Genomic DNA, 23,945 nt, shown 5'->3' with positions numbered 1-23,945 from the left:
TCATAAAGGGATGCTGAATTTTGTCAAATGCTTTTTCTGCCTCTATTGAGATGATCATGTGATTTTTAACTCTATTTATGTGGTGTATCACATTTATTGATTTGTGGATGTTAAACCATCCCTGCATCCCTCGTATGAAACCCACCTGATCATGGTGGATTGTCCTTTCAATATGCTGTTGGATTTAGTTTGCTAGTATTTCGTTGAGGATTTTTGCATCCATGTTCAGCAGGGATATTGGTCTGTAGTTTTCTTTTCATGTTGTGTCCTTTCCTGGTTTTGGTGTTAGGGTGATACAGGCTTCATAGAATTATTTAGAAAGATTCTCTCTTTATCTTTGGAATAGTGTCAATAGAATTGGTACCAATTCTTCTTTGAATATTTGATAGTATTCAGCTATGAATTCATGTGGTCCTGGACTTTTTTTTTTTTTGGTAACTTTTAAATTACCATTTCAATCTTGCTTCTTGTTGTTGGTCTGTTCAGAATTTCTGTATCATCCTGGTTTAATCTAAAAGGGTTGTATATTTCCAGGAATTTATCCATCTCCTCTAGGTTTTCTAGTTTATGTCCATAAAGGTTTTCATAGTAGCCTTGAATGATCTTTTGTATTTCTGTGGTATTGGTTGTAACATCTCCCATTTTGTTTCTAATTGAGCTTATTTGGATCTTCTATCTTCTTTTCTTGGTTAACCTCACTAATGGTCTATGAATTTTATTTATTTTTTCAAAGAAGCACCTTTTTGTTTTGTTTTATTTATCTTTTGTATTTTTTTGTTTGTTTGATTGTTTCCATTTCATTTAGTTCTGCTCTGATCTTTGTTATTTCTTTTCTTCTGCTGTGTTTGAGTTTGGTTTGTTCTTGTTTCTCTAGCTCCTTAAGGTGTGACTTTAGATTGTCTATTTGTGCTCTTTCAGACTCTTTGATGTAGGCATTTAAGGTATAACTTTTCCTTTTAGCACCATTTTTGCTGTATCATGGAGGTTTTGATAGGTTGTGTCATTCAGCTCAAATAACTTTTTAATTTCCATCTTGATTTCATTGTCGACCCAATGATCATTCAGGAGGTTATTTAATTTCCATATATTTGCAAGGTTTTGAGGGTTCCTTTTGAAGTTGATTTCCAATTTTATTCCATTATGGTCTGACAGAGTACTTGATACAATTTTGATTTTCTCAAATTTACTGAGACTTGTTTTGTGGCCTATCACATGGTCTATCTTAGAAAGTGTTTCATGTACTGATGAATATAATGTATATTCTGCATTTGTTGGGGAGAATGTTCTGTAAATTTCTGTTAAGTCCATTTGTTCTAGGGTATTGTTTAAGTCCATTGTTTCTTTGTTGACTTTCTGTCTTGATGACTTGTCAGTGCTGTCAGTGGAGTATTGAAGTCCCCTACTATTATTGTGGTATCATCTATCTCATTTCTTAGATCTAATAGTACATTTGGGAGCTTCAGTGTTAGGTGCATATATATTTAGAATTGTGGATATTTTCCTGTTGGACTAGTCCCTTTATCATTATATAATGTCCCTCTTTGACTTTTTTACCTGCTGTTGCTTTAAAGTTTGTTTTGTCTGAGATAAAAATAGCTACTCCTGCTTACTTTTAGTGTCTATTTGCATAGAATATATTTTTCCACCTCTTTCCTTAAGTGTGTGTGAGTCCTATGTGTTAGGTGAGTCTCTTGAAGACAGTAGAAAGTTGGTTGGTGAATTAGGATCCATTCTGTATCTTTTAAGTGGAGCATTTAGGCCATTTACATTCAACATTAGTATTGAGATGTGATGTACTACTCTATTCATCATGCTATTTGTTGTCTGAATACCTTCATTTTCTTTTTCAGTGTGCTGCTATTTTATAGGTCCTGTGAGATTTATGCTTCAAGGAGGTTCTATTTTGGTGTTCAAGAATTTGTTTCAAGATTTAGAGCTTCTTTTAGCAATTCCTGTACTGATGGCTTGGTAGTGGCAAATTCTCTCAGCATTTGTCTGAAAAAGACTGTCTCTTTCATTCCTTTATGAAGCTTAGTTTCACTGGATATAAACTTTTTGGCTGATAATTGTTTTGTTTAACGAGGCTAAAAATAGGACTCCAATCCCTTCTAGCTTGTAGGGTTTCAGCTGAGAAATTTGCTGTTAACCTGATATGTTTTCCTCTATAGGTTACCTGATGCTTTTGCCTCACATATCTCAAGATTTTTTCCTTCATCTTGACTTTAGATAACCTGATGACTATGAGCCTAGGTGATAATCTTTCTGCAATGAATTTCCCGGGTGTTCTTTGAACTTCTTGCATTTGGATGTTGTTATGGTTTGCTGTGTCCACACCCAAATCTCATATTGAATTGTAGTTCCCATAATCCCCACGTGTAATGGAAGGGACCCAGTGGGAGGTAATTGAAGCATGGGGTAGTTTCCCCCATGCTATTTTTGTGATAGTAAGTTCTCATGAAATCTGTTGGTTTTATAAGGGTCTTCCTCCTTTGTTCAGTTCCCATTCTTCTCCTTCCTGCCACCATGTGAAGAAGGATGTGTTTGCTTCCCCTTCTGTCATAGTTATAAGTTTCCTGAGGCCTCCCCAGCCCTGCAGAACTGTGAGTCAATTAAATCTCTTTTCCTTATAAATTACCCAGTCTCAGACAGTTCTTTATAGCAGTGTGAGAATGGACTAATACAGTAAATTGATATCAGTAGAGTGGGGTGTTGCTTTAAGGATACCTCAAAATGCGCAAGTGACTTTGGAACTGAGTAACAAGCAGAAGTTGGAACAGTTTGGAGTGCTCAGAATAAGATGGGAAAATGTGGGAAAGTTTGGAATGTCCTAGAGACTTGGAGGGTTCAGAAGACAGGTGTGGGAAAGTTTGGAACTTCCTAGAGACTTGTTGAATGGCTTTAACCAAAATGCTTATAGTGATATGGACAATGAAGTCCAGGCTGAGGTCATCTCAGATAGAGATGAGGAACTTCTTGGGAACTGGAGTAAAGGTGACTTGCTATGCAAAGAGACTGGCAGCATTTTGCACCTGCCCTAGAGATCTGTGGAACTTTGAGAGAGATGATTTAGGGTATCTGGCAAGGAAATTTCTAAGTAGCAAAGTGTTCAAGAGGAAGCAGAGCATAAAAGTTTGAAAAATTTGCAGCCTGATGATGCAATAGAAAAGAAAAACACATTTTCTGGGAAGAAATTCAAGCCTGCTGCAGAAATTTGCGTAAGTAATGAGGAAAATGTCTCCAGGACATGTCAGAGACCTTCACAGCAGGTGTTGAGTGCCTGTGGCTTTTTCAGCCACATGGTGCAAGCTGTCAGTGAACCTACCATAATAGGGTCTGGAGGAATGTGGCCCAGAGACCTCGGAGGGAAAAATAATTTTGTGGGCCAGGCCAGGGCCCCGTGCTGTGTGCAGCCTCAGGACTTGGTGCCCTGCTATCCAGTCACTCCAGCCATGGCTAAAAGGGGCCAAAGTACAGCTCAGGCCATTGCTTCAGAGGGTACAAGCCCCAAGCCTTGGCAGCTTCCATATGGTGTTGAGCCTGCAGTACACAAAAGTCAAGAATTAGGTATGGGAACCTCCACCTAGATTTCAGAGGGTGTATGCAAACACCTGGATGTCCAGGCAGAAGTTTGCCGCAGGGGCAGAGTCCTCATAGACAGCCTCTGCTAGGCCAGTGTGGAAGAGAAAAATAGAGTTGGAGACCCCACAGAAAGTCCCCACTGGGGCACTGCCTAGTGGAGCTGTGAGAAGAGGGCCACCATTCTCCAGACCCCAGAATGGTAGATCCACCAACAGCTTGCACTATGCATCTGGAAAAACCACAGGCACTCTAGGCTAGCCTGTGAAAGCAGCTGAAAAGGGGGCTGTATCCTGCAAAGCCACAGAGACAGAGCTGCCCAAGGCTATGGGAGCCCACCTGTTGCATCAGCATGACCTAGATATGAGGCATGGAGTCAAAGGAGATCATTTTGGGTTTAATGACTGCCCTATTGAATTTTGGACTTGCATGGGGCCTGCAGCCCCTTTAGTTTTGGCCATTTTCTCCCATTTGAAATGGGTATATTTACCCAATGCCTGTGTCCCCATTGTATCAAAGAAGTAACTAATTTGCTTTTGATTTTACAGGCTCATAGGTGGAAGCAACTTGCCTTTCCTCAGATGAGACTTTGAACTTGGACTTCTGGGTTAATGCTGGAATGAGCTAAGATGTTGGGGGACTATTGGAAAGGCATGATTGTGTTTTAAAATGTGAGCACATGAGATTTTGGAGGGGCCAGGGGCAAAATGATATGGTTTGGCTGTGTTCTCACCCATATTTCATTTTGAATTATAGTTCCCATAATCCCCACATGTCATGAGAAGGACCTGGTGGAAGGTAATTGAAGCATGGGGGCAGTTTCCCCCAAGCTATTCTCATGATAGTAAGTTCTCATGAGATCTGATGGTTTTATAAGGGTCTTCCCCCTTCACTTGGCTCTCATACTTCTCCTTCCTGCCACCATGTGAAGAAGGATGTGCTTGTTTCCCCTTCTATCATGATCATAAGTTCCCTGAGGCCTCCCCAGCCCTAGGGAGCTATGAGCCAATTAAACTTCTTTTCCTTATAAATTACCCAGTCTCAGGCAGTTCTTTATAGCAGCAGGAGAATGGACTAACACAGATTTATAGATCTCTAGCAAGGCTGGGGAAGTTTTCCTCGATTATTCCCTCAAATATGTTTTCTAAATTTTAGATTTCTCTTCCCCTCAGGAACACCAATTATTCTTAGGTTTGATTGTTTCACGTAATTCCAAACTTCTTGGAGGCTTTGTTCTTTTTTTTTATTATTATTCTTTCTTTTTTGTCTTTGTGGGATTGGGTTAATTCGAAAGCCTCATTTTCAAGCTCTGAAGTTCTTTCTTCTACTTGTTTGACTCTATTGCCAAGACCTTCCAGTGAATTTTGCAATTCTGTAAGTGTGTCCTTCATTTCCAGAAGTTGTGATTGCTTTTTATTTATGCTATCTATTTTACTGACAAGTTCTCCATTCATATCCAGTTTTTTTTTTTTTTTTTTTATTTCTTTAGGTTGGACTTCACATTTCTCTGATGCCTCCTTGATCAGCTTAATAGCCAACTTTCTGAAGTCTTTCTCTGGCAATTCAGAGATTTTTGTCTTGGTTTGTATCCATTGCTGGTTAGCTAGTATGATCCTTTGGGAGTGTTAAAGAACTTTGTTTTGTCATATTACCAGAATTATTTTTCTTTTTCCTTCTCATTTGGCTAGACTGTGTCAGGATGAAGACCTGAGACTCAAGGGCTGCTGTTTAGATTCTTTTGTCCCACAAGGTGTTCCCTTGATGTGGTGCTCTCCCCTTTCTTCTAGGGATGGGGCTGTCTGAGAGCCAAACTGCAGTGATTGTTATTTACCTTCTGGATCTAGCCACCCAGTGGAGCTACTGGGCTCCAGGCTGGTACTGGGGAATGTCTACAAAGAGTCTTGTGATATGATCTGTCTTCAAGTCCCTCAGCTGTGAATACCAGCACCTGCTCCAGTGGAGGTAGCAGGGGACTGAAGTGGACTCTGTGAGGGTCCGTGGTTCTATTTTTGTTAAGTTATGCTGGTTTTGTGTTTGTTGGCCTCCAGCCAAGAAGTGGTGCTTTCAGGAGCATATCAGCTGCGGTTGTACAGGGAGATACAAGCTTGCCCTAGGGTCAGGCAGTAGGTGGGGCCATATAGCTCCCAGGAGATTATGTCCCTTGTCTTTGGCTACCAGGGCAGGTAGAGAAAGACTAATCAGGTGGGGCAGGGTTAGGTGTGTCTGAGCTCAGACTCTCCTTGGACAGGGCTTGCTGTGGCTATCGTGGGGGATGGGAGTGTGGTTTTCAGGCCAATGGACTTCTGTTCTCTGGGGATTATGACTGCCTCTGCTGCAACACACAGGTCACCAGGGAAGTGGGAGAAAGGCAGCAGTCACAGGCCTCACCTAGCTCCCACAGAGCCCACAGCCTGAAAGGCCAGTCTCACTCCCACCGTGCCCACCCAGTAGCACCAAGTTTATTTCCAGGCAGCCTGTGAGCAGAGCTGAGAACATGCCCGAGGCTACAAACCTCCAAGCTGAGAAAGCAAGCTGACTCACGGTTCCTCAGCTGTCCCACGGAGCCCGCAGTAGCCATCCACCTCCCTCAAAGGGTCTGTGGATTCTCTTGGCTTTCCTGGTATGTTTCTGTGGTAGTTCTTGGAGCAAAAGTTCATGATGTGAGTCTCCATATGTTGTTCTGTCCATCCAAGTGGGAGCTGCAAGTTAGTCTTGCCTCCTAGCTGCCGTTTTTCCTTGGTCCTCTTGCAACTAAAATTCTTTAAACCAATGCATCCTCTTCTAGAAAAAAATGAGAATTGAATAAAATTATTTAACCAAATGGCTCAGTCATAATAAATATTCAGTAAATGTTAGCTAATTTTGATTATAAAATCTAGTTTCCTAAATTTATGAATGAGAAATATAAGGTCAGAGAGGTAAAGTGAACCAGCTGAGGGTATATTACCTGCATACTCACATAGATAAGTCTTGAACTGTGAACAGTGAAACACAATAATTGAGTAAAGTCTTTCCTTTAAAAGATAAAACTCATTCCTTGTCCTATGTTATAGGCAAATAAATAGATGTTCCAAACAAGAAAAAGTAAACCACATCTATTGAGTGTTTTCTGTTTCCCAGACCCTGATCAGAGACAAACTGTCAAGCAAACATATGAATGAACCATAGACCTGTCTTAAAGCAGTTAAAATTTACCTGGACAGACAAGGGATAATCTTAATCAACTAATAAAGCATTTTCTAAGCAAATGCCAGATATGTGGAGCAGGTCAAAGGGTTGTCTAAAAATGAGGGAGTGAAACATCTAATTCCCCGGAACAGTCAGAGAAAGCTTCTTGACAAGACTGTTTCTGTTTTGGTTTTTTGTATTTTTTTTCTTTTTTTTAGATGGAGTTTCACTCCTGTTGCCCAGGCTGGAGTGCAATGGCACAATCTCAGCTCACCACAACCTCTGCCTCCCGGGTTCAAGTGATTTTCCTGCCATGGAGTTTCTGAGTGGGCAGCCAAGGAAAGAAGGAAGGAAAAAATATGAGCAAAAGCCTAGAAGCAGGAATGCATTTAGTTACTAGAGAGGAAGTCATCAAAGTCTTCATTTTCCATCTAATTCTGGGATTTCACAGACATGTCATCTTTGTATTGTAAAATCAACTTACATGACATATTTTGAGAAATAAAATTTTGTTTCATTCAAGGATATTTTAAGTCCTTTCATTACTTTTGGAACGTTAAACACTCTCATAAGTGAATGCAAAATGTAAATTATAAGTAACCCAGGGATAAAAAGTATATATGCAAATGTAGCAGTCTAGTGGTATCAGAAATATATTGTCCTTTATTGTCATTAAACATTCCCTTTTTAATGATTAATTTGTTTAATACACCTCCTCCTTTTGAAATAGATCAATTATAAAAATACATTTTAATCCGTCTTCCTAAATTCCAAATCAATAGAAGTTGGCTCCACTGGGACGATGGTATGGAGACAGAGGTGAAAAATGGGTTATTGGGGAACAACATATGTGAAAAGAAAAGAGCAAAAGTGGAATTGGTCTAGTGGAGGGGTCAGACAATGATATCTGTCAAAGTCTCTGCCAGCCTCATGGGAGCCCTAGCATCATGCATCGGGTAGAAATGGCAAGACCCTTGTGGCACAGTCTTGCTCTGTCACCCCCAGGGGCCACATTGAGAAGAGCATGACCTCAGCTCAAAAGCTGAGGTGAACTGGAAATAGTCAAGAGCTGGCCACTTCAGAGAACCACATTTCCCCCAGTTGGGATGTACGCCCTTTCTTGAAGAGAAATAGAACTAGCTCATTTCTATATCTGCCACTCTTCACCCCTTGTGTTGCATGGTTCCATTTCTCCAAACAAGTTGGAGAGGAAGTTCCTCCTGGGTTCTTGTAGGCCTCTTTACCCGAGGAGAAACGAAAAGGGATGTTAATGGGACAAACCACAACCTTGTTGCTGCAGTCAGACATAGGCCACAGCTGATAATTACTTCCTCCTCCACTGTGCGTTCCAAACTCCCTTCACCCTCAGCTACCAATATTGCTGGTCTTTGTGGCTTACCTGCTGGTGTGACCCAAACCCTCATTCCTAAGAGTAGATGTGGCATGGACCCCATGTGACAGTATCTTTCTCAGATCAGGTTTGCTGCACTTGTCTGTTTATAGACTACAATTGGGCAAGGGAGAACCAAGAGGCACCCAAGTGGATCACCTGCCCCTACTGTTTAACAACAGCCCCACCTCCTGTTATTCAGATTCAGTTACCCTGCCAAGACAGTGGCTATTCTCACCTACTTCTCTCTGAATATGAGGGTCCAATGGTCTCAGCAGTTAGCCATAGCTTACAGTTGAATGGGACTTTGTGTTTCTCCTGGCAAGTATGCCTTTTTTAAAAACAAGAGTTCCTTCTCTAATGTTTCAGAGCCTGGAGTTGCAGGGACAAGAAGCAAAAAGTCCCCTCATGGGTCACTTGAAATGGTGGTAAATGGGGCAAATTTTGCTCCCACCTCTTAGTTTCTGAACCCACGCATTCTTTCTTTTGGTAACACAGCACCATATAGAAGCCCCTAAGAATGTGTGTGTACTGCATCCTGGAGAATAGCACCACATCCTCAGAGTATTGCTCCAACACTTCAGCAACTGTTCCAACACTCTACTAGGCCACATGCTTCTGGATGATGCAATACATGAAATACCATAAGTTTACACTAAGAAAATGCTGCTTTCCTCAGTACAACGATGCTGAGTCTGGGCTATTTGCTCATGAAGGCTTTTTGTGCCCCCTGGTCTTGCTTGCTCTAAATCCTAGATGTACCGCTTCCAGCTTACAACAGGATGCTGCTGGGTACACCTGATTTTTTAAGTTGATGGTTCACCAAGACCTTATCCATCATAGGGAATTCTGAACTCATGGTCATTTAGTGCCCCATGACCAAGTATTCTGTCTTTACAAGGAACTATTCAGGTGCCAGGAGTTGTTTTTCAAATGGTATTATGGCCTCGCTGCATAAACTCAGGTATCTGCTTTTTTTCTCATACTAATAGGGTTTGCTGGATCAAATAACCCAGCTTGCATTGCTACCTGGACATCACAGATGCATTTCTTGTTTGGGGCCCAAACTCCATTTCTAGAATGGAAATATTGTACCTTCAAAACCCCACTGCTATCAACAAATTAAGTTGTGTGATAGCCCCTACCATCATCAGACCTGGTCTGCAAAGGATAGCCAACACTGAAATTTTTAATGATGCTGGTATGCCTTTAACCAGTGCCTTCCTGGTGGCTTTGGTAAATGTTATGTGTCTTCTGGCCCTCTCACGGAACATAAACCTCTAGTGGATTTTCTGGCCTCACATAGGCCATTCCAGCATGCCTGCTTCCCTGACACTTCCATTCTCTCCCACAGTATCTACAATGACAATTCTGGTATTACCACTTCACTCAGTATGGATTTTCATTTTTCTCCTGCTTCCTGAAGCCTCACTAGTCAGTTTGCCCTGTGCCCTGGAGTCTTTGCCAAGACATCAAATCCTTCATTCTAAGAGTGCCTCCAAGCCAGTAAACTCATCCTTACCCAGTCTTATGTTCAAGAACCCTCAAACTCTAGTACCTTGGGTGCTGTTGGTACATATTGGTACACGCTGACTAGGTCATGTAACTTTTTTGGAGTATAATACCTTTCTCCCCTTATCAGACCCAGGACATCCCAAACTGGGTCATGCTGTGACTTAACACTAATATAGGCCTGGCAGCCAAGAGAATAGGTGAGGCCTTATCTTGATGGGAATGCAGTAGGGCTATTACCTTGCAGAAGATGGGCTCCATATACATTACCTAGCCTACAATGGCTTCTCACATAACAGAGGAATGTATTACCTCTCTTTTTATTTTATTTTTTTCTTTTTGAGACGGAGTCTCACTCTGTCACCAGGCTGGAGTTCAGTGGCACCATCTCAGTTCACTGCAACCTCTGCCTCCTGGGTTCAAGCAATTCTCTTACCTCAGCCTCCCGAGTAGCTGGAATTAGAGGCACATGCCACCACACCCAGCTAATTTTTGTATTTTTAGTAGAGATGGGGTTTGACCATGTTGGCCAGGATGGTCTCGATCTCTTGACCTGGTGATCCACCCATCTCGGCCTCCCAAAGGGCTGGAATTACAGGGGTTAGCCACCACACCTGTATTACCTCTTAACAGGGGAAAAGGCAACCTCTGCAAATTCTAAGAGTCCAGAGGAGTCTGGGGAAGCTAACATCTGGGAGGCAGCCAGCAAGCTGTCCCTGTTCCACGCATTAGAATCTCAGTTTTCTTACCCAAAGCCACACCCTGGCATAACATCTCTGCCTCGGCTCTGTAACCAATGGTCTTTGAAGCTCAGAACTGTATTTAATCCTGAGTCTGGCCTTTTTCTTTTCTCTAAATGCCAAAGATAAAGGCCTCTTTGTAAGCTACCAAATAAGACTTGTGACTTTGTTAGTTTTCCATTTTTAACTGCCTTCAGCTTTTCATTATTCCTCTAACAGGCATTAATACAACTTAGTAACCATCAGCCAATTCTCATTTTTCTTGTATTAATTATTTCCCCTGTACTTTTCCAATGCCTAAATCATTGCACTGGAACATTCTCTCAATTCACCAGAGAAGGTTTTTGCAATCAGGCCAACACCTCATGCCAGAGACTATCTGTGCCCCCCTCATACCACCTGGGACAGTGATCTCATTGCCAGCCAGGCTGTGAGTGATCCAAGCCCAAAACCTCATCTTGCCACCTGTTTTCTTTGTGCATTCCTGGAACCACCATCAGTTAGTCCTCTGGGAACCAGATGCTGAGACAGAGTTAAGAATGCAAACAGTGGATTGAAGAGTAACACCTGTGAAAAGAGAAGGGAGGAAGGGGGACGAGGTAAGGGGAGACAGCAAACCATAATGTATATTAAACCAACTCTCGGTCAGCCCACTACAAATCTCTGAAGCAACAACTGTCCATTATGGCAGTCCCAGCTCTGAGACTGAAGTAGACTTGAAGAAGAAAACCACAGAAGGTTGCCAGGAAACCAGACTCCTTGCAACTAAGCATCGAGTCCTTTCTTAAAGAGGGATCTGAGCAATGCATCTGTATGTCTGCCATTGTGATATCTAAAATAATAAGACTTTAGCCCATATGTGGGCCTGAATATATATTAATCTAATTAAGGCTAGACTGCCCCTAGTGAGTATTTGGACAAACTCCGCATGACTTAGTGAGGGCCTGAACCCTCACTCATCACCAGAAGCTTCTCAGTTCCCCTCAGTTCTTTCCTAGGATGTGCCCAGATATCTTCTTGGTATCTCCATGTCAAAAGAGATTAGGCATAATCTTAGAGAGAGAAGCAAGTAAATACACCCCTACCTTTGAAACTATGTCTTCTGTTTTTAACTAGCCTGCTCTGAAAAATAAGTCAAATGGCCTACAACTGAGTCAACCAAAGAAACTAAGTCATGGCTACAAGTTCTCCAATCAGACTCCAAATGTAGAACAGCTCCCAAGTTGGCATCTTGCAGGTTACACTGCATTGGTTATAGTAGAAACTGCTGAAGATAAAATAGCCTAAACTCTGACTGTATCATGTTTGCAGAATTTCTGAGAGTGGATAGAAAATTCCACAATGCTGATACCAGAGTAGTGAAGACATTCATACTACAAGTTCCTGCTTAAGAGCTGTTGCTTGATGGAGTAGCTCCTTAGGAGCTAAAAACAACATCATTTTTCAAGAACTGCCCCATTTGTTGCCATTTTAGGAAGGCATTGGACAAACATTTCCCCCCCACCCTGTCGCCCACAAAAAAAAAGTGAATTTCTAGCCCATAAGGCTCAAATATCTTCTCCTAAGGAGAATTGTTGCTGATTTAAGAATGTGTTCAACCTGTATAGGAGGAGTACCTAGGTGTAACTGAGTTCAGTGCTACTATTAGCAAATAATGCTCTGGTCCAGAAGTGTCTGAAGGTATACCCCAGAAAATGAAGAAAGGTGTGGTGATCCCTGGAGGAGATGAAGGTGAAATAACTGACCAAAAAAATAGGAAACAACATGTTTAGGGATGCCGTTTGGCCCCACAAAGGAGCAGAAGTCAAGAAAAAGATGGGGAGAATCAGGAGTTGGCTAAATGCAGTGCCACTTAAGCTCAGAAGAACCACATAGGACACAGACCATGAACATTCCCTGAGTGTCTTCACCTCAGAAGTTGATGTTACCAACTAAGCTGACAATTCAAGGGACCGGGAGGAATCAGTTTTGTCTTAAGATGTGGTGAAATGAGTAGCCACTTCCCAAATTCCTAAAGACCACAGAAAGTGAGCTCACTAGGGCTCTGGGCATAGAAATAAGTCCAAATATCGAGGAAGACAGTGACCTCAAGTTTGTGGCAGAAAAAGCAGCCCAGGACTGGCCATATACCCTGTGCACAATGGAAGTGCAAAAATGAAAGAGCGAGGCTTCTTGTTCAAACCAGACTCCTTGCAACTGAGCAAGATGCAACAACAGGGCATTAAGCCAAGTGGGGGTCTTCTGGGCGCCCCTGAAGAAATTGGTTATATTAGTTATTTCTTGCTGAAGAAAGAGAATTAGGCTCTATCTTTGAAGAAAGGAACATCAGAGAATGTGTGGACATATTTTTAAACTTCCACAGCTGCCCTCTGGTTGGAAATTATTTACATTCCTCCCACATGCAGAATGAACTCACCTCCCAAGACCCCTCAGAACTCTCATCCCCTTATGCCATCAACTCAAAATGCAAAACCTTGCATCTAAATCAAGTTCAAGAGTGTGTGACCCAAATCTGTTTAATTATCTATTACTACATAACAAATTGCCCTAAAATTGAGTGGCTTCAAGCAATAAACAGTTACCAGCTCACAGCTTCTGTGGTCAGGAATCCAGCCGTAACTTAACTGGGTGGTCTAGCTCAGGAACTCTCATGAGGCTGCAGTCAAGATGTCTGTGAGGACCCCAGTCTTCAGAAGGCTTGACAGCAGCTGGACAATCTACTTCCAAGATGACTCATACACAGGACTGTTGGCAGGAGGCCTTAGTTCCTAGCCACACAGGTCTTTCCATAGAACTGCTTAAGTGGGGAAACAGGCTTTTCCCAAAGTGGATGATCCAGGAAAGAGAAAAAGAGAAAGTCAAAATGCCTTGTATGTCCTTATCTCAGGCATCACAGTCACTTCTGCCATATTCTACTTGTTAGAAGCAAATCGCTAAGTCCGCCCTCACTCAAAGGGAAGTAATTAAGTAAAGAAGGGCTATCAAAAAGTGTGAAGATTTATTTTAAAAACCACCACACTGGCCAATTCACTACGTAGAGCATTATTTAATTCAAGAATACTTTCCTATAAGAATATTATTCTGAGTTCATATCCTTTGCAGGGACATGGATGAAGCCGGAAGCCATCATTCTCAGCAAACTAACACAGGGACAGAAAACCAAACACCGCACGTTCTCACTCATAAGTGGGAGGTGAAGAGTGAGAACACATGGACACAGGGAGGTGAACATCACACACCAGGGCCTCTCAGGGGTCAGGGGAAAGGGGAGGGAAAGCATTAAGACAAATACCTAATGCATACAGGGCTTAATACCTAGATGATGGGTTGATGGGTGCAGCAAACCACCATGGCACATGTGTACCTATGTAACAAACCTGCACGTTCAGCACGTGTATCCCAGAACGTAAAGTAAAATAATAAAGGATGTAGACGAGGTTTTTAAAAATGATGAGATACAAAAGTGATACAATTTTGAGGCAATATCATCCTCCATATCTGGGTAATCATGTCTAATAGAGACTACAAAAGTCACAGACAGGCAATGTAGTATAGTGGAAAGAACACTAACCTTAAAATGAAGAATCTTGAGTTATAATTTTGGCTTAGCCATTTTCTACTCATGTAAAAATGGACAAAGAATTTTCCATGTATAATCTCCTTGTCGAAGAAAGAGACAGAGAGAAATTGTTATCTGTACTAAATTTCTCACAGGATATTCTAAGGAGCAAATAACATGTACCAAGAACCTAAACTGCATTTCTACAATGAATCCTAGAGATCTAGCAATGTGTTTCTAGGCACGTAGAAAAAGCATATACTTCGGGAGTTAAAATCTCCCAAGCAATCAGTAAAAAATACCTGTCAATGAACCCCTCAAGCCGTAATTGGATGGGGAAAGGCGAGATTTCCAATCAATCCCACAGCTTCACTACTGGAAAAGAACTTAATCCCCTCTGTCAGTTTTACTTGAAAAATCCTGGGGTGAAAACCAGAATCTTGAGTCTTGGGATTCTTGAATCTTAAGGCTACCCCTGGACCCAGTAACTGTGACCAGGTAGGCACAATTTTGTGATTTAAAATGTAGCCCCTTTAGATCATTTGGAGCCCAGGAGCCTATGATATATAAGGAATTGGTAGCCCCTACACACATTAGAACTATAGAAATGGAGAGACAAGTATTTCCGTAAGAAGAGCCTGTATATTTGAGAAGAAGAGGAAAAGAATTCCGGGCAAATAAAACAATAGTTGTACTTTTTAGAAAAAAATATAATGAAAGCTCAGGCAAAGTAAAAAGCTGAGGTCATTGAAAGGAACTGAACATATAAGGTCATTCCATCCCATGACCTAGTTTCGAGGTAAGAAAAATGCAAGAAGAATATGTTCTACCCACTGAAATTTGACCACAGATAAAGCAAAGCTGCTGCCATCCCAATATGGGGAACGTGGAGTGAAAAGTGTCTAGGGTAAGGAAGAATAACATCAAGCCATGGAAAGGGAGCCTCAGGGGTCAGGAACGCCCTGAGCTAGCCAGGTGACACAAGCATTCAGGGGCTCTCAGGGCGAGTCTCTGGATAAGATTGGACGTATTTAGGAGCAAAGACAGTAGAGACACCGCTGGTAACTGCTGTGAGTCATAACAAAATCCTTTAACATTGATTTATGCCTCAATTACATTGCCTAGGCCATTGTTGCTTGGGAAACCATTGACTACCGAAATAATAATGCCGAAGAGCTAAACAAATTAAAAGTATCCATTTTAAAAGTGATAGGGAACATCTATTAAAAGGAGGCAGGAGGGAATTAACATTTATAGAGCAACTACCATGTCCCAGCTCTGAACAAGGAGTTTTATGTTATATCTCATTTAATCTTCAGAAGCCATCTATGTGAGTGCAGAAAGTAAGCTCCTTGAGGGCTGAGTTTTTGTCTATTTGGTCACTGCTGTATCCCCAGCATCTAGAACAATGCCTGCAACTTAGAAAGCACTCAATAAATATTTGTTGAAAAATATGAATAAATATAATTATCTTTGTTTCTCAGATGGAAAAACTGAGATATAGATAATTAAATTGTTAAAAGAGACACAGCTTGCCAAGACTGTTTTTTTTTTCTTTTCTTTTTCTGAGACAGTCTCAATCCGTCACCCAGGCTGGAGTGCAGTGGCAAAATCTCAGCTCACTGCAAGCTCCACCTCCCGGTTTTACACCATTCTCCTGCCTCAGCCTCCCAAGTAGCTGGGACTAGGGGCGCCCACTAACATGCCCGGCTAATTTTTTGTATTTTTAGTAGAGACGAGGTTTCACCGTATTAAGGATGGTCTCGATCTCCTGACCTCGTGATCCGCCTGCCTCGGCCTTTGAAAGTGCTGGGATTTCAGGCTTGAGCCACTGTGCCCGGCCTAGCCAAGATTTTTTAAACCCAATCAATATATATCAAAGCCTACCTCCTTGGAAGTCATTTTCTGCTAAAAGAGAACTTGTGAAAAAATTCTGACTTCATTTATCTTTTAAAATCTGCACACTTCCAGAAAGAATTGGAAGGACTGAGTACATGACTTGCCACACTGTTTATTTCATCATTCAGAAAGTTAAGAAAATAGGTACTCCATATTTTGATCAATAAGAAAGTACTAGCTCATGAAACAGTTGTGATACAAATCTTAAGAACCATACTATATGCCATAACAAATGATGAGAAGTTTGGTATAACTGGATGTGTACCCTAGACACTTCCTGAATATAAGCCAAATCCTAGGGTTAGACTATCTAAAGGGGGTGGCGATTCTCAAAAAACAAAACAAACAAACAATCAAATAAAAACTACCAAGGCAAATTTACCCGGAGAGAGTTAAATGGGTAAGATAATTTGAAAAAAAAAACAACACTGAACTCTGCCCCAATCACAAGCAATTGCAGCCTAGCAAGGAGTAACAAGTAATAGCAGTTTGCCTCTGAGAAGGCGCTAGGGCATGAAGACAGACCCCAGGTACAGGCATGCAAGATTCAATGGAAGTTGACTGGACAGGAATTCTGGCCCTGAGGCCCAGAATTTATCAGCAGTTTAATAATGAAGAAATTTGAAGTCCACGGCGTACTGAACATAACTGTTGCAACAACCCAAAAAACAGCTGGAATGTTGGCTGGATTAACTCAAGCACCCCACACTAAAAGCCTAACATAAGAAAAGAACTGCCCATTTTCAGGCATGAATTTTGTTCTCTTCAGTCTCACTATTTTACACACAATGTCCAGGATTTGATTTTTAAAATATGAGATACACAGAAAAGAAACACACACACGCATATATTGTCCGGAAATAAAGCAATCAACCCAGCAAGAACCCAGCTGTTGGAACTATCAAATATGAATTTTAGCTAATAATTAATATGTTAAAAATATTTGTGGTAAGTGTGCACACTATGCATGAACGAATGAGGAATTCCAGGAAAAAGATTGCAACTATTTAAAAGAATCAAATGAAAATACAAATAAAAAACACATTAGATATGAAAACTTTCTTCAATAGTTTTATGAGTAGAATAGACACATTGAAATATGTGAATGAACTTGAATATAAAGAAAACATATCCAAATGGAAAACAAAGAGGAAAAGAGAGTGAAAAAAAGAACAGAGCACAGAACCTTTAAGAGCTATGGGGGGAAAAAAATCAAATGACCTAATATATGTAAAATTGCAGTCCCCCCCAAAAAAGGAGCAAGATAAAGAGAAAAAAATGTATTTGAAGAGTAATACCTGATAATTTCTCAAAAATAATGAAAGATAAACCACAGATAGTGAAATCTCAGAAAAAGTAAAACAGGATAAATTCTTTTAACAAAATTCTACATACATGATAGTCAACTTAATAAAAACCAAAGACAGAGAGAAGATCTTGAGGAAAATCAGAAAAAAAAACATTACACAGAGAGGAAAGATAGGAATTATGACAAATTTTATCAAAAATTATGCAAGCCATAAGACAAAGTGGAACCTTTAAATAAAGGAAAAATGAAAGGAAAATTTGGTCATTCCAAAATTCTGTGTGCAGCAAAATGTTCTTTCAAAAATGAAGGAGAGATAAAGACATTTTCACACAAACAAAAGATAAAATAATTTAGTTCCAGCAAATCTGCACTACAATAAATGCTAAAGGAAATTCTTCAGGCAGAAAGTGTATAGTAGCAGATGAAAATTTAGATTTATACAAATAAAGAAAGAGCATTGGATATGGCTTTTAAAAACGAGAGTAAATATAATTTTTCTTATTTTTTAATTTATTTAAAACAAATAGCTGTTCAAAGTAAAAAGAAAAGACATCTAAATATATTCTGAGGTTTATAGTATATATAAAAGTAAAACAATAGCAAAAAAGTGAGAGAGAAGAAATGAAAGTGTACTGTTGCAACGTCCTTACACTATATTATTTAAAGACAGATTGTAATAAGTTAAAGATAGATGTATATACACATATATAACATATATTTTAAATTCTCAAGCAACAAGTAAAAACTAAAACAAAGTAAAATTATATCTATATGCATATATATAGTGTGTATACACATACATGTGTATAGGAATATACACATGAGATTAATAGATTAGATAGATGACTGATTGATAGATAGATGATAGAAAAACTATATCTCTGTAATGGAGATAAAATGGAATCCTAAAAAAAGCTCAATTAAAACAAAAGTAGGATAGAAAAGAGAAGGCAAAGGAGCAAAGTAAAGATGAAACAAATAGAAAACAACTAGCAAAAGAGCAGACTTAAATCCAACCATATAAATAATTGCATTAAATATAAATGCTTTAGGGGCTGGACACGATGGCATGCCTATAATCCCAGCACTTTGGAAGGCCAAGGTAGGAAGATCACTTGAGGCCACAAGTTCAAGACCAGCCTGGGCAACATAGTGAGACCCATCTCTAAAAACATTTGTTTACACTAGCCATGCATGGTGGCATGAACCTGGAGTCCTAGCTGTTCAGAGGCTGAGACCAGAAGATCACTTGAGCCCAACGGTTTGTGGTTAGAGTGAGCTATGATTGTGCCCTGTACTCCAGCCTAAATGACAGAGCAAGACTCTGTCTCTTAAAATATATGTGTGTGTAAGCAAAACCCAACTATATTCTATCTATAATAAACTTGCTTTAAATATATAGATCAGTTAGAAGTAAGCTGATGGACAAAGATATACCATACATACAACAAGCATAAAAGAGCTGGAGTAGTTATATCAATATAAGACAAAAGAAACCTTGGAAAAGGACTATTACAAGGGATGAACAGGCACAGTACATGATGCTAAAAGGGTCAATTTGAAAATTTCCTCCTTCCCCTTTTTTTGCTATTTTTTTCATACATTTAACTTACATGTATGTTATAAACCTCACAATTCCTTTTCTTTTTTTCATTTATCTAGCTTTTCTTATACATATAATACCATGGAGTAACCAAATAGTCATATGATGGGATGCATTTTTTATCTAAATATTTTAACTAATAAGTAAAGAATAAAGAGTAAAATATAACTACCTTGCTACTCCCAATAAACTAATGGATCTGGATACTGAATATCAACCACTGGTAGTATCAAAAAAATATAATCAGACATTATATGCCTTTTGATGAAAGATCAAACAACCTCCTATAGTCTTGCCAGAGAGGTTGATCATAAATCGGATAAATACTTTGCATCAGCTGCCAACTTGCAGGAAATTCAAAGTAAAGGGGAACACGACGAACTGCACCCTAAGTATGCAATCAACAGAATCGACACTATGGGTAATGCTACAGGTCAAATGCCCCAGGTTTTTCAAATGACAAATGATACAGAAAATAAAGTTATGAAGAGTGCACTGTAAATCAAAAGAGACTTAAAAGCAAATAAAAAATTGGCAAGACTAAATTACAGTATCTAGGAATACAAGAAAAGTCCAGTGGGTGACCATTTTTGAGAGAGGAGGAGGCTGGATATTGTAACAGGCACATGGAATACTTCCGGGGTCTGGGTGATAGTTACAAGAGAACTTGTCTCATAAATAAGTCATTAAGCCACACATTTGCATTGTGTGGCTTTCATAATCTGTGCTTTCATTTACAATAAAAAGGTTAACAAAAAAAGCAATGTGATTTCAGAGCTAGAAATGAAAAATATTTATATAAATGTTGGAAAATGAGGATTGACAAATGATAGATCCTGAAGAAAGACTAAAATCTCTCAGGATAGTGTGTAATAAATTCAAATCAAAAATATAAACAAGAAAAAACAGACTCACTACTTGGGGCACAAGAATTAATGTTACAGGTTTTCTATGATAATAGAAATGAGAGGCATTCTACCTACTATCTTCACTTAAGGGGTGGGGTCTTTGGTTCTACTTAACCACAACTGTTCTGTCTGTTTAGTTCAAAGTTCAAAACTAGTAAAAAATACTCCCTCAGAATTAAAATAAACCTAAGAAAAGAGGTTTATTTGACTCACAGTTCTGCAGGCTGTACAAGAAGCGTGGTGTCAGCATCTGCCTCTGGTCAGGACCTCAGGAAGCTTCCAATCATGGGAAAAGGCAAAGGGGGAGCAGGTGTTTCACGTGACAAGAAAGAGAGCAAGAGAGAGAGCGCAAGAGAGATGCCAGGTTCTCTTAAACAACCAGCTCTCACGTGAACTAACAGAGCAAGGACTCACTCTTGGCTCTAGTCTTGGGACCACACCAAGCCATTTATGAAGAATTCACCCCCATGACCCAAACACCTCCCACTTTACAAAGAATTAGGGAGTATTTTTACTAGTACTACTTACTCCCTAAATATTCATATTTCCAGATTTAAATAAATTACATCTCAGGGTACAAAAGTAAAGTGATCGAAGGAATGCTGTCAACCAGCTCTGAGGAATCACAGAAAGGGACTCACTCTCCTGTTTACAGTGACTTGTTTAGAATCCACAAAACTAGGTTAAATTGGAAATTAGGAAGGTCTTTGGAAACTGCTTAAACTATGCAACCAAACTTCCTGTTATACATATTTATATATACACAATAGCGACACATGAAGCTTTCTTGTTGAGAGCCAAAGTGTCATAGTCACTTTCGCTAAAACAAGAGAACTAACCATTTTTATCTTTTTCATTGTTGTAGCCACAGTATTTGATTCATTACATGCTAAATGGTGACATGAATACATACATTGTAATTCTTCAAATACTAAGGATTTAGTCCTTTTAGTTTTCATTTTCTCTATTTGACTTAAGAAACTTGATGATTCCAAAGGGTTAGCTAACACCAACATTTGTAGCTGTAATTATGATTATTTTTAAATATTATTTATATTCTCACAGTGTAGAGTAAGAGAGTAGAAGTCAGAAAACCTGGTTTCAGATTGAACGCTGTCATTAACTCGTTCTTTGACCCTGGTCGAAGCACTCTCTAGAAAGAATTCAGTTTTCCCATTGTAAAACATAGATCCTGGATTATATCTGAGGCTCAAAGAGAGTATTTTCACTTCAATAGAGGGCTCTGGGTTTTAACAGCTTCCCAGATTTCCAAGGAAACACGTTTCTAATGGTGCCATTTTGGGGTTTGTGATTGGTATTTGGCATAGGAGACCACATCCAGTTTTCTTCTCTGCTTCTGAGTTCAGGGCTCCTAACCCATACAAGTCAAACCCAGCCTCCTAACAGCATGGGTTAGGAATAGATAGATCCACCAAGAGAAAGCTGTAAGGAATCACGGATATGGGAACTCTCCCTTTGAAAGTGGTTTATTTAAAGCCCACATGTTCATTTTTCACCTATCAACGTGGCAAAATTACAAAGAAGAACAATGCCAGGGACTGATACAGCAATGGCTGATGATGCACTGTCATATACTGTTGGTGGGAGAGCAAATTGGTAAAATTATTTTGGATATCAATTTGGCAGTATCTATTGAAAGTTTACATGTCATGTCTTCTGACTCAGCAATTTCGATTATAGGAATTTACCCTATTTTGAAAAGCTATATGTGGACATAAAAATATGTATGTGAGAGTAGGTTTTCTGGCCTGTATATAATAGTGAAAAGCTGAAAGTAACTCAAATGCAAATCAACGGAGGATGAGTTAAATAAAATTCAGTACAGCTAAATAATAAAATTCCATTCAATCATCAAAAATAATGAGAAGAATCTACACATACTATATTAGTCTGTCTGTGTTGCTATAAAAGAATACCTGAGGCCAGATAATTTCTAAAGAAAAGAGGTTTATTTGGCTCACAGTTCTGCAGGCTGTACAAAAAGCATGGTGCCAGCATCTGCCTCTGGTCAGGACCTCAAGAATCTTCCAGTCATGGAAGAAGGCAAAAAGGGAGCCGGTATGTCACATGGCAAGAAAGACAGCAAGAAAGAGACAGCAAGAGAGATACCAGGCTCTTTTAAACAACTAGCTTTCATGTGAATTAATAGAGCAAGAACTCACTCTTTGTTCTAGTCTTGGGACAAAACCAAGCCATTCATGAGGGACCCGTCCTCATGACCCAAACATCTCCCACTATGCCCCACCTCCAACACCGGGATCAATTTTCAACATGAGATTTGGAGGAGACAAATATCCAAACCATATCATATACTGATATGACGTTCACAAGAAATTATTATTAAATGAAAATCGCAAGTTGCCAAACAAAATGTAAAGCATGGCTCCATCCATAAAACTGTGTTTATGTAGATTTCTATACATATTCATGCACATATATGTGTGTGTGTGTGATATAAAAGATTACATAGACATAGGGAAAATCTAAAAGACTAAGCACTGCAGCAGCCATGACCATGCAAGGCTGATCTCAGCCAATGAATAAATGCAGTAAGGATATGAAAGCAGATCCATTTCTGGGAGAGGCACAACTCCTGACACAAGACTTTGCCTCAAAGTCTGTGTGTTTCTCAGCGAAACTTTCTCAAAACTGCGTTACTATCTAAGAGCTTCCTTCCTTCCCTCTCTCTTCATAGGCCTCAGATCTGCATTTCAGTCAGATGACTCTCCTCCTCTCCCCTGACTCATGCTTCATTGTCCTTACAGGTGTTTTTGTTAATAAATCTCTTGCATGTCTAACCAGATTGGCAACTGCTTCTTGGAGAACCCAGACTAAAACCAAGCTGACAGTGGTTGCCTCAGAGAAGTGAAAGAATATGTAAATGTTTGCTGCAAGCATTATTACTTTTGCAAACTATTTTCTTAAAGATCCAGAAATAATAGGAACAGCGATATAAAACGTGTGTGTTTAAGGTGAGTCCCTTTTTGTCATGAGCACACAGGAACATATGCACAGACTCACATACAGGTATTCTGGTACTCTATCAACAGAAGAGGTAATGACTCCATCTAATGTTTGAACAACACTTTATAGTTTTTATTAGACCTCTCCCATGACCTTGGCAAATAGGTAGATCTTTGTGTTATGAACCTCTTTTTACAGCAGAAGAACTTCAGCTCTCTGAATCTTAGACCTCCTAATCCGACTCACTCTTGGTTCTAGTCTTGGAACAGCACCAAGCCATTCATGAGAGATCCACCCCCATGACCCAAACATCTCCCACTAGGCCAGTGTCCTGTCCTATTCACTAGGTTGCCTCTCCGTCCTGAAGAGCCCAGGGAACCTGGATGTGAAGCTACACCCCTAATGAACCAGCATGCAGCAGCTACACCCCTAATGAGCCACCAGGCTGTACACAAAGCTCACTTTGACTTGGCAGCTCTGGCCAAATGTCCTGCATCAGGCCCAGCCTTCTTGTCTGCTTGGGTCTGTTTGTGTTAGAGGATGTACTAACCACGGGGACCATCACAGCTCTGTAGAGTTTTGCAAAGTGTAATTATTAGACAAGATGAATTTTTAGCAAGTGGGTTCTCATAGCTCTGTTGAAAAGTACTGGTACTTTATACCTTTTCTTAAACTATTCCTCTCCAGATGGTTAGCACCAAGCTGAAAGAAAGCCAGGCTGGAATTCCTTTCTTGAGCACACAGTAAACAGACATCACACCGTCCTCTATGTACCAGGGCAGGGATTGCCGACTGACTGTGGCCTGCAAACCTCATCTGCTTTGTCCCCTTCCCATTGCCCCAGCATTTGCAGAAGAAGAATAAACTTCTAGGTTCCTGGACTTGCCTGAGAACCAGGTCTGTAAAGATGCACCTCCAGCTCCAGATTACTCTAGGCATTGATTTGTGAATATTGTTATCATTGTTATGGTCATTTTAACATTGGCAAATTTGGTCCAAAAATGTATGGCTTTTTAAAAATTAATGTTTGTTGAGTAGTTACTATGTGTCAAGCACTGTTCTCAACACTTGAAACTTGAATTCTCACAACCTCCCGAAAATTGGATATTATTGTCCTTATTGTACAGATTAAAAACCTGAGGCCAGAGAGGTTAAGTGACTTGTCCAAAGTCACACAGCAATAAGTAGTAGAGGCAAAGTTTGAACCAAGGTCATGTGATTTCAAGTAAACTCATTTCATAAAACTATTTATTGTCCAAGAAAAGCCAGCTCTTAAAAAAGTAGTTTTCTCCCATG

At 40.0% G+C, this 23,945-nt stretch overlaps 1 long non-coding RNA gene across 1 annotated transcript in view; it reads right to left on the bottom strand.

Moving 5' to 3' along the window:
- Positions 1 to 5,750: 5,750 nt before the first annotated feature.
- The window catches only part of LOC103245689 (uncharacterized), a 36,659-nt gene continuing 18,464 nt past the window's right edge, over positions 5,751 to 23,945 (bottom strand). Inside the window, exon 3 of the long non-coding RNA XR_502037.3 lies at positions 5,751 to 6,357. This is a non-coding gene — a long non-coding RNA (uncharacterized lncRNA). The remainder of the gene's footprint in view (positions 6,358 to 23,945) is intronic.

The sequence above is a fragment of the Chlorocebus sabaeus genome, chromosome 26 (genome assembly GCF_047675955.1).
Source record: "Chlorocebus sabaeus isolate Y175 chromosome 26, mChlSab1.0.hap1, whole genome shotgun sequence".
NCBI classification, from domain to species: Eukaryota; Metazoa; Chordata; class Mammalia; order Primates; family Cercopithecidae; genus Chlorocebus; species Chlorocebus sabaeus.
This window is presented reverse-complemented; position numbering and strand designations above follow the sequence as displayed.